The following is an 11,149-nucleotide window of genomic DNA, read 5'->3' as shown; positions in this document are numbered from 1 at the left end:
AAGGAGAGGAGGCTCACATCATGCCCAGCATTACTACTGGAGCGGGTCCTGCGTACCAATCACGAGAGAAAGCAAGGTCTGTTGTTGCGGTTGCCAGCCTACTGTTGGTTGCTCTGAGGGAGTGATTGGGGCACTGAGGGCCCAGTGAGGTGGCACCTTGCGGGGCTGCCGCGGCCAGAGCTCGGCCACTAAGATTTATTGGCGTTGTAGGGACGGACCCGAGCGCAAGTGTCGTGCCAGAGCGAGCGGCTGCAAAGGTAGGTGTCAATCAAGCAGGCGGTTAGGTCAAGCACGTTAAGCATGAAGGAGCTAATCCATTTAGATAGATGCAGAAAAAGGCAAATGCCACTGGGTCAGGCCCGAGTGGCTTGGGGATAATGCAGCCCGAGGGTCGCCCCCAACAAAGTAACCTAAAGGCATGAACAAAAGAGATACATGCCACAGGGACGGACCCACGTGGCCTGGGAATGATGCAGCCCTGGGGGCCCTCCCAGCTAAAAATAAAACTCGAAGGATGTCACCTGATGATGTTGGGGATGAAGGAATGCTGGAGTAGCGGACGACGTGTGCTGCGGAAGCCGATCCTCACGAGCCCCCAGGCCCAGGGGCCTCGGGAGGCTCCGGGGGTGCAGGCGGCTCTTCAAGGGCCATCTCCATCTCTGCCGGGACTGCGGAATGCCTGACCTCCTGAGCCTCCAGAATGCTCCTCATAAGATGCTGACGCGCGGCAGCCGCATTCGGCAGGCCAAAAGGCATGCGAACATAGCTGTGGGGTGGACCCTCACAGCATCCCACGCACGAGGGCCAGAGGCGCTCCTGAGAGGCGGCTCGGTTGAGCCTTGGTATGTCGATGCAGACGCGCAGCCCACCATCCTCGCCTGGATGGGGAGCTACGGCGGGTAAGCGGCAGCTGCCACTCATGACTCTTGACTCCTGCAGCTCCTGAATGATCTCGCTGATGAACTCCCGAGGGTTTGGCCCTCCTTGCCTCGTTCCTTCCTGAGGGAAACGTGCTTTGAAGCACGCCTCCAAGTGGTGCCCGAGCGCCTCCCACGTGACCTTGGCAAAGTCGGTGGCCCTCCAGGAGAGAGCCCCCGAGCCTTGCCCGAGGAGGGTGCCGGGAGCGCCTTCCTATGCGACAGAAGGAGGCGCCCCTTGAACGGGCGTGGATCCTGACACAACGCCACTGGAGGGGCCTGCCTCCCGAGGGTTCGGACCAGGTGATGCCTTCTTCTTCTTAGGGACTGCCTCGGGAAGTCTTCCGCTCCTGTGATCTGGGTTTTCGATTGCCGCGGCTTGAAAAGCACACTCAAGAGAACACACTGCATCCCTCTCCTCACAAGGCACCGTGATGACTCCACCGCTTTCTGGCATCTTGAGGACATTGTAGCCATGATGAGTCACTGCCATGAACTTGGCCAGGGCTGGGTACCCGAGGATGGCATTGTATGGCAGGCGAATGTGGGCGATATCGAAGTCAATGAGCTCGGTGCGGTAGTTGTCGCGCTGCCCAAAGGTGACAGGAAGGCGAACTTGCCCTATTGGAACGGTGGAACCATCAGTGACTCCTGAGAAAGGTTTGATTGGATGAAGCTGATCGTATGGCACTTGAAGATTTTTGAATGTCTCGACGGACAGGACGTTGAGGCCCGCTCCGCCATCGATGAGGGTGCTAGTGACTTGCACATTGCTGATGACTGGGGAGCAAAGCATCGGGAGGACTCCGGCTATGGCTACGCACTTGAGCTGATCCACTGAGCTGAACGTGATAGTGCATGCTGACCACCTAAGAGGGCGCGTGGCCTCAAGCTTGGGGAGGACTGGATTCACCTCGCGAGCAAACTGTTTGAAGATGCACTGAGAGGCTGGGGCCTGAGTGCCGTCCAGGATGCAAGCGATTGCGCGCGGCTCCTGGAAGCCCCCAACCCCTTCGTCCTGATGATGGTCTTCATTCCTCCTCAGAGGTGGTGGCAGAGGGGGGAGCCATGCGTTGCCTTGAGGGCGATCCTCACGAGGCTGATCCCTCCAGCCTCCCTTGCGAGGCTGGTCCTGCCAGTGGTCCTCGTGAGGTCGATCACACCACCCTTGGTGAGGGCCACGGTCTTCCCATCATCCTCCACCTCTTCCTCCTCCTTGGCCATAGCCCCGGTTGTTGCGCTCGGGGCGTCGACCGATACGCCCATCTCGCACAGCCCTGAGCTCTTGGCATTTGTTGGTGTTGTGGGTGTGGAGGTCGTGGGACACGCAGTACCGGCTGCCCTTGGATGACTCAGGCGGATCCCTGCCTCGCTTGGTGTCTAGCTCCGCTGCAAGCACAGCAGCACCCTTGCGCTTCACGTCCTTGACCTAGGGCTTCTTCTCTTCTGGATCGACAGCCGGAAGCTTGAGGAGGGAGAGGCGCCCTTCCTCAGCCCTGGCGCACTTGGTCGCCAAGTTGAACAGCTCCAGGGATGTGCACAGGTCTTCATGGATTGCTAGCTCATCTTTCATCTTGATGTCACGCACGCCGTCAGAGAAGGCTGAGATAATGGCTTCCTCGGTCACCCTGGGGATCTTGAGGCGAGTGTTGTTGAAGCGCTAGATGTACAGCTGCAGGGTCTCTCCTGGCTGTTGCTTGATGCAGCGCAGGTCGCTCATGGCCGGGGGCCGGTCGCGGGTGCCTTTGAAGTTGGCGATGAAGTGAGTGTGCATCTTATCCCAGGAGGAAATCGTGCCAGGAGCTAGGTTCAGGAGCCAGGTGCGGGCACCGTCCTTGAGCGCCATGGGAAACCAATTCGCCATGACCTTCTTGTCCCCGTTGGCGGCTTCGATGCCTAGCTCGTAGAGCTGTAGGAACTCCGTGGGGTCGGCAGTGCCGTCATATCGTGGGGGAAGATCTGGCTTGAACTTGCCCGACCAGGCCACGCTGCGCAACTCGGCGGTGAAGGCACGGCAGCCTGCAGTGCCCACACGAGGCCTTTGGTGACGAAGGGCTTGATCTTGGAGGTCTCTGCGTGCTGCCGCCAGGAGCAGCGCGGGGTCTTGGCGCGCTGGAGCAGGAGCACGGTCATGACGTGCCGGTGCGGGGAGCACACGGGCGGCTTCTTGGGGACGAGGGATCTCCTGGCAGCTCTTTTCTTGTCACGCGGGCACCGGGCGCGGTGGGTCTCGTCCCGGGGCCGCGCGCCGTGGAGCCAAGGCACCTTCTTGGGGAGGAGGTGGCGGAGGCACCTCCTAATCCATGCCTCCTGCGCAGGGTGGAGGGCGAGGCAGCGAGAGAGAGGGCATAGGAGAGCCCCCTGCAGTGCTGACGAGCTCGATGTTGCGGGCAAGCCAGTCCTCGTAGAGGTCGTCGATGGGACGGTAGTGTAGGAGCTCTCGCGCCAGGAGCAGTGCGGTGTGCGCGTCTGCGAGGGGCGCGACGGGCGTGGGACGACGAACCGGTTGGAGTCAGCGACGGGGTGGCGGTGCGGCCTTCTCGCCGCACCGAAGGATGCAGGAATGAGGCATGCTGCTCGTTCCCCACCGGGCCGGTGGCGGCATGGGCGGCAGGCGACGGGGAACGATGGGGAGGCCCTCCGACGGGGGCCATCTGGGCGACATGGGCTGCGAGGGCAGCCCGGCGCTCAGCGCGGGCTCGACGAGCGTCAGACATGGATGCGACGGACGACGAAATGCAAGACGGCGGAAGGCGTGATTCCGGCACACCCCTACCTGGCGCGCCAAATGTCGGATTTCGGGTTCCGGCAGACCCTTGAGGTTCAAACTCTGGGGTGCGCGCGGAGATCACTCCTCTACCAACTCACATCTCGTCGCCTCGCAAAGGATCTAGGCTACACGAAGAATAACACAAGGGACGCAAGGTTTATACTGGTTCGGGCCACCATTGTGGTGTAATACCCTACTCCAGTGTGTGGTGTGTGGATTGCCTCAGGGGATGATGATGAACAATAAAAAGGAAGAACAGCCTCACGAGGGGAGGAGTTCTTGTGTTGGTGTGGGTGGTTCTGGCTAAGGTTCGATTGGTCGATCGGTCGATCCGTCCCCCCTTGCCTCGAGAATGGCTAGTCCTATTTATAGAGCGAGGCCATAGTCCTCTTCCCAAATATTGAGCGGGAAGGGCGCCAACAATTGGCCATTTTGAAGGGGAACATCTAGTACACTTATCCTGACTAAAGTTGGTCCTCGCCTGCTAAAGACTCTGACAATGACGCCTTCTTGGGCTCCACGATGACCTCCATCCTGCCGTTCTGCTAGTCTTGGTCTTGTTGCACCGAAATGGTAGCCTTTGTTTGATACCTTGTCATGTGCTTGCCCCCTTTGCACCAAAGGGGAAACAAGGACACTGCGCAGGCCGGCGCCCGCCTGGCGCCCGCCTGGCTTCGGTCGTCATGGCTTGCGTCACAGGCACCTCGTGAGGTACCCCACCTTGATCTCTCCGCCTCCTCGCGAGCCAGCCTGACGAGGCTGCGCCTGAGGAAGCTTCATGTCGTCCGCCCCGCGGGGCTTGGCCCCTCGCGAGGGTCTTGAGCTTGTGTCAACGAAGATGGGACGCACCGGGCCACTCCTTGAGCCATGCTGCAGGCCGCATGTAGGCAAGTCTGGGTACCCCCGTTCCCAGAACGCCAACAGTGCTTGACCCAATAATCAATGGATACCATCTCACTCGTGTCCTAATGGACGGCGGCAGTAGTCTTAATTTGATATATCAAGACACCATCCGCAGGATGGGAAAAGACCCATCCGGAATAAATCAAAATAACGCCACCATCAATGGAGTAATTCCAGGCGTCGTGGCCCATTGTTGGGGATCCCTCGTGTTAGCAGTAACATTCGGTTCTCCCGACAACTTCAGACGCGAGAACTTACTCTTCAACATCGCTCCCTTCAGCAGTGATTATCATGCATTGCTTGGAAGACCAGCCTTCGCCTGCTTTAACGCAATACCCAACTACGCCTACCTTAAACTCAAGATGCCCGGTCCACGCAGCGTCATCACGGTTAGCGGAAACACAGAACGGTATGCGGCAGTTCCCGCTGTCGGACTCTTGGCGGCCTCTCCCACCAAAATGCATGAACAGTCGCTAAGACCACGGACACGGTTAGACGAGTCCAATACACAATTTTTTCACACGGGCTCGGATAAACCTGAGCCAGGGGATGTACATGTGTCCCCATAAATAATACGAGGGGCTGCAAACATGAAACACAAGCCCACAATTTGGCTCGCCTCGTTAATAGGCCGGATCTCAAACATTCCTCAAGCATAACTAACTTTTCACACGTTTTCTTTTTCGTTCTTACAGACAGTACCAGTGCGACACCCTTCCAGGATATGGCACAACGGTGACACAGGCGTAGACGCGCAGCAGGGCCCTGCCCACAGGTTTCTCTTTAGATTAAGCCCATGCGTAAACCATCTTTACTGTCTCTTGTTGCTCAACATCTCATGGGTATTTCATACACCTGTACGGGACACTGACGTTTTAGGCCTTTTTGCCACTACTGATCAATGCGCGTACCTGGAATCACAGGGTCAAGGGCATTGTTTAGCCCAATATATTTTATAAAGTCCGAATACCTTTGGGAGTGTTCAGCGTCACGAGTTTGGCCTTATATGCATCAGCTCCGAATCATGTCTTTGGTCAAATGTTGGGTTAGCCCGGCGCCTGGTTTTGCTGCCTTACGTTCCGTTCTATCGGCTAAGGCGTCCAAAGGAGAACTACTGCGATTGTGCCCTGGTTATTCCGGATGAGCACCTTAGTAGAGAAAGCCGAAAACTGACTGTCATGATATAGCGACAGACTGGTCAACCACTCGAGGACTCATCGGAATCTATAGGATTCCTCCGCATTGACGAAGGACCGGTCTACCGGTCAAGTACGCGCACCGTATCCGGTTGCACGCGGAAGTACCAGGGGCTATATAGTAGCCCCACCTTTCAACTCCTATGGCTAAGCGAAAGTGTTACAGCTATATAGTCCGGTTACCTGGTTCGATGTGCGATCACCTCCTTAATGGACCAAGACGTTGGATCAAGCGTGTTTCTGCCTATCTTCTCGAACACCCCCGCATTACGCGTGGGGGCTAAAGCCAACGAATGCTAACTTTCACGCTATATGAATACATAAATAGCCATACAGGAGACATTATAATACTTTTCAGGCAAAAGTATAAAACACAGCGTCCATAATCAAACACATAATTGATCATAACTAATAAGTTCGTCATTCAAACATGACATTCTTCGAACACTGAGACTCTATTCTACAGGCACCTTCTATGACCTGCTCAAAGTAGTGCTCAGCTAGGTCTTGGCTTCCGGCCAGACCCCGGGTTGCAATGCGGGTGGCCTCCATATACGCCCAGTACATTTTCACGCGGGCAAGAGCCATCCGCGCACCATCTATGCACGCCGATCTCTTCATGGCATCAATCTGCGCCCTGGCGCCAAATAATCGTTGCACCAGACCAAAGTAATTATCCGGCTTCGGCTCCTTCGGCCACAGATGGTCTATTACAGACCTCATGGCAAGGTCGGACAGCCTATGGAGTTTGGCTATGGCAGCCATCTTCTCACTCAAGGGCAAGGAGCGCGCTGGAGCATTTAATTGCGACCAAAACAGTTTCTCCATTTTGTTATCCTCATGATCCTCGACTAACTTGGTCGCATCAGCCGCACTCTTTGCCAAGTCTGCATACTCATCTGCGGTGCTCCATAGCTTATCCAACGGAGCATACTTTGGATCTAAAAACTTCATCCGCAACATATAAGGACTTCCAGCCGCGATTTCTCCGGCTTGTCGAAGTTTCTCCCGTGCGTCTCTAATCTGAGAGCGCATCTCTTTAGCCGAATCCATCGCCTTCTTCAGGTCGGCCGCCTTTGTTTGATTCTCCTTTTCGAGAAGCTCATACCGACCGGCGGCGTCCCTCAGCTCCACAGCCATCTCGGCTATCTTCTCCTCGCTTCGGAGACGAGCGGCCTGTTCGGCTCTTAATTCTTCGGCTTCCTTCAGAGCAGCCGCATTGCTAATCCGGGCTTGTTCCTTGGCTAGAGCAAGCTCCGCCCTCAGGGCCTCAACGGCAGCAGCTCCGCCTACAGCTACATAAAGCCACATTAGTATTTCAAACCTTATTGCAAAGATAGATGTGGATATAGGAAAGCATACTCTGCGACTCCTCGAATCGCTTGTTCACAAGCGTGACGTCGGCATCCACAACGCCAATCTGCCGCCTCAATTCGGCGCATTCAACGGCCTGGTCTATTGCCGAACCCTTAGCAACATGCACATCAATACAGGTGCGATCATAATCTGGGAGTGTGATCCTCCGTTTGTCGCCATGGGCTGCCATCCGCAGTCTCAGGGGCTACTATCTATACAGAGCGCATGTATCGCATGCGGTTCAGCTAAAAATTACGGCTTACCTCAAAACCTTTGAGCAGGCTCCTAAAAGCTTCGTTTAAACTGCTTGTGGCGGAGGAGATTTTCTCCAACACCGTACCCATTAGGGTACGATGACCCTCCAAGAGATCAGCTGACTCCAGGAGGCCCGTCAGCATGCTCGGCCGGACTTCGGACCCTCCCAGATCCTTTTCGTTGTCCGCCATGGGAGCCGAACGCGCTGGGCTCGGGGCGGCCGAAGTGTTAGATTCCGACCCCATTGGATCCAGACTCCTCCGTGACGATACCTCAGGTTCGCCCGCACCACGGGGCGAAGAGGCTGGTGGGGTTTCACTCTCCATCATCTCCGGAAGAAGATCCCCCGAGGACGAACCCTGTTGAGACGAACTGTTGGCCGGACTACAAAAACAGGTCTTGGTCATTACTCTCAGAGGAAGAAGCAATAAGATCCTTGCTTAATTAAACTTACAGCTCGGTGGAGGGCTGGCCCGTTGGGAGGCGTTGTACGGTGAGAAAGCCCTTCGAGGCAGGGTCCTTTGGCGAGGTTCTTTTCCCTTGTTTAGGTGCCCTCGTCTCTAAATCTTCGGAGGCGGCCCTTTTCTTACCGCGGGGGGAGGAAACCTCAGAGTCGCCTCCCCTATTCTCCTCCTCTGTGGAGGTGCTGATTCCCCCGGTCTGGATGCGCAGTGTGTGAGGCCCACTCTTGGCCTGCCCGCTCTCCCCTTCAGCCTTCTCTGGTGGCACCCGACTAAGTGTCCATTCAAGAATTCTGGCCATTGCCGGGCCAAGCGAACCTTCGGGAAGAGGGGCCGGACACCTGATCCTCTCCGCCTTTCTAAGCCAATCCTGGTTGCGGATAGTGTTTAGAACAATGCTATGACAAATATAAGCGAGGTGTTCGGTTATGGGGTTACTTACTTGGGTATCGAGGCGATTGCAGCTCAGGCCCGCATCCTCGGTGGTGTCCGGACACTTTATTCATGGTCCGAAGAACAACTTATACATCCCTTCAGGCGTCATTCCAAAGAAGTGCTGAGTGGTCCACGGACCTTCTGGATTGAATTCCCACATCCGGAGAGGCTGGATTTGCACGGCAGGATCCGCCGGACTAGCATTACTTGGGTTATTTTGACGAGGCTAATGTCCCTCTCGAGGAGCTCCCGAATGCGGCTTTGAAGCATTGGTACACCGTTCGCAGGCCCCCAGTTTAGTCCCATGTTGGCCCACGATGCCAGTTAAGGTGGAGGGCCTGAGCGGAAGGCAGGCGCGGCCGCCCACTTTGAGCCTCGGGGAGCTGTGACATAGAACCACCTCCGCTGCCATAAATCAGATACCTCCGGGAAGGAGCCTTCGGGCCACGGGGCATTAGCGTTCCTGCTTATTATGGCACCTCCGCACTCTGCGTATCGCTCATCAATTATCTTCGGCTTCACATCGAAAGTCTTGAGCCATAAGCCGAAGTGGGGGGCAATGTGGAGGAAGGCTTCACACACAACAATAAATGACGAGATGTGGAGGATGGAATCCGGAGCTTGATCGTGGAAATCTAGCCCGTAGTAGTGCATGAGCCCCCTCACGAAGGGATCAAGAGTGAGACCTAAGCCCCGGAGGAAGTGGGAGACAAACACGACGCTCTCGTTGGTCTCGGGAGTGGGAATAACCTGTTCGGGAGCAGGAAGCCTGTGCTTGACATCGGTGGTCAAATACCCAGCCTCCCTAAGCTTCGCAATATCCTCCTCTATGACAGAGGAGGCCATCCATCGGCCTTGATGGTCAGATCCGGACATGATCGAAGATCCGGGGTGCTTAAGCTCGGGCTTTGGGGGGAACTCAGGGCGCGAGATGTGCGAGCGTGGAGATAGAGGGATAGGCCTCGGCTCCTTTATAAAGGGGGGAGAATATCAAGCGTCCCCGAATGTGGTCGTTCGGGACTTGCCTAAAAACACGGGGTCATGCCAATAGGCACGGTTGGATTATCCATACCTGTATTGATGAGAATCCCGTAATAAGTGGGGACACGATCTCTGCTCTGACAGGACGTGCCAAGGAAACCGCCTCGTGGTGTGCGCGGTAGCAAGTTGTAGGAATGCTTCGAATAAAAACCGGACCGTGGTGTGATGTCACTTTTCGAAGAATTGTCAGCAGATCAGATTCGTGGATTATTATTATTCTCTCTACGGTGGTATATGGAATGTTGTCTTGCAGAGCCGGACACGGTCCTTGTGTTCGGAATTTATCTTGGAGTATTTGGAGATGGAACCCGCCTCGCAATGCCAAAAATAATCTACGCGCCGGACTCATCGTCATTGAAGCCTGGTTCAGGGGCTACTGAGGGAATCCTGTATAAGGGGGTATCCGGACTGCCGGACTATGTACTTTGGCCGGACAGTTGGACTATGAAGATACAAGATAGAAGACTTCATCCCGTGTCCGGATGGGACTCTCCTTGGCGTGGAAGGCAAGCTTGGCGATTTGGATGTAGATATCCCTCTCTGTAAACTGACTCTGTGTAACCCTAGCCCCCTCCGGTGTCTATATAAACAGGAGGGTTTAGTCCGTAGGACTCACGATCATTATCAACAATCATACCATAGGCTAGCTTATAGGGTTTAGCCTCTCTGATCTCGTGGTAGATCAACTCTTGTAATACTCATATCATTAAGATCAATCAAGCAGGAAGTAGGGTATTACCTCCATCGAGAGGGCCCGAACTTGGGTAAACATCGTGTCCCCAGTCTCCTGTTACCATTAGCCTTAGACGCACAGTTCGGTACCCCCTACCCGAGATCCGCCGGTTTTGACACCGACATTGGGAGCCTCCAATTAAGTTGTGGAGAGAGCCCCAACCTTGTTTGTAAGGGTCCGGTTGCCGCCTTCAAGGGCACCACTAGTGGAATCAACTCAAATTTGGGCACCCTCTATTTTTTAATAACTCCCTTTGGATTTTTGAATTTATTTCAAAATAAAACCAACTCAAATCCTTTTAGCAAAATTATTTTTGGTTGTGATATTCTTGGGACTTATTTAGGTTAATCTTGTGCCCAATAATATTTCCAAATGGTTTGGTCTCTACCAGAACAAGCTAGGGTTTCAACTATCTGCATTGGGATTTCATCCCTTCTAGGCAAACAATCAAGCAAGTCAAAGTCAAACACAATCAAACCTAGGAAATCATGGGTGTTTCCTAGCAAAATTTTAATTCCCTGTGAAATTTTGAACATACCAGATTTAGGAAAAATCTGGGATGTGACAATTCTCTAGTATTTGAAGGGGAGGGCCTCGATCTACACTTCTACCAAGAGAAATTTGATACTCTTGGGTGTTTGGGCACCCTAGATGGAAGAGATCACGTCGGAGCCAGATTTCATTGTGGTGAAGCTTCATGCTGGTGTTGGGAGCCTTCAATTAAGTTGTGGAGAGAGCCCCAACCTTGTTTGTAAAGGTTCGGATGCCGCCTTCAATGGGCACAACTGGTGGAATTATGACGTCTTGCATTGTGCGAGGGTGTGAGGAGAATATGGTGGCCCTAGTGGCTTCTTGGGGAGCATTGAGCCTCCACGCGGCTCCAACAGAGACGTACCTCCCCCTGAAGTGAGGGAACTTCGGTAATACATCCTCGTCTCCATCGACTCCACTTGAGATTATTTCTGACATTTACTTTGTTCAAGCTTATATTGTGTTTGTATATTGTGCTTGCTTGTGTTGTTGTTATTGAGCTCATCATATAAATTGTCCACTTGTTAAGCCTATTTTGTTAAAAAGAAGCT

The sequence above is a fragment of the Triticum aestivum genome, chromosome 1B (assembly GCF_018294505.1).
Source record: "Triticum aestivum cultivar Chinese Spring chromosome 1B, IWGSC CS RefSeq v2.1, whole genome shotgun sequence".
Taxonomy (NCBI): domain Eukaryota; kingdom Viridiplantae; phylum Streptophyta; class Magnoliopsida; order Poales; family Poaceae; genus Triticum; species Triticum aestivum.
The sequence above is the reverse complement of the archived record's forward strand: the minus strand, read 5'-3'. Positions refer to the sequence as shown.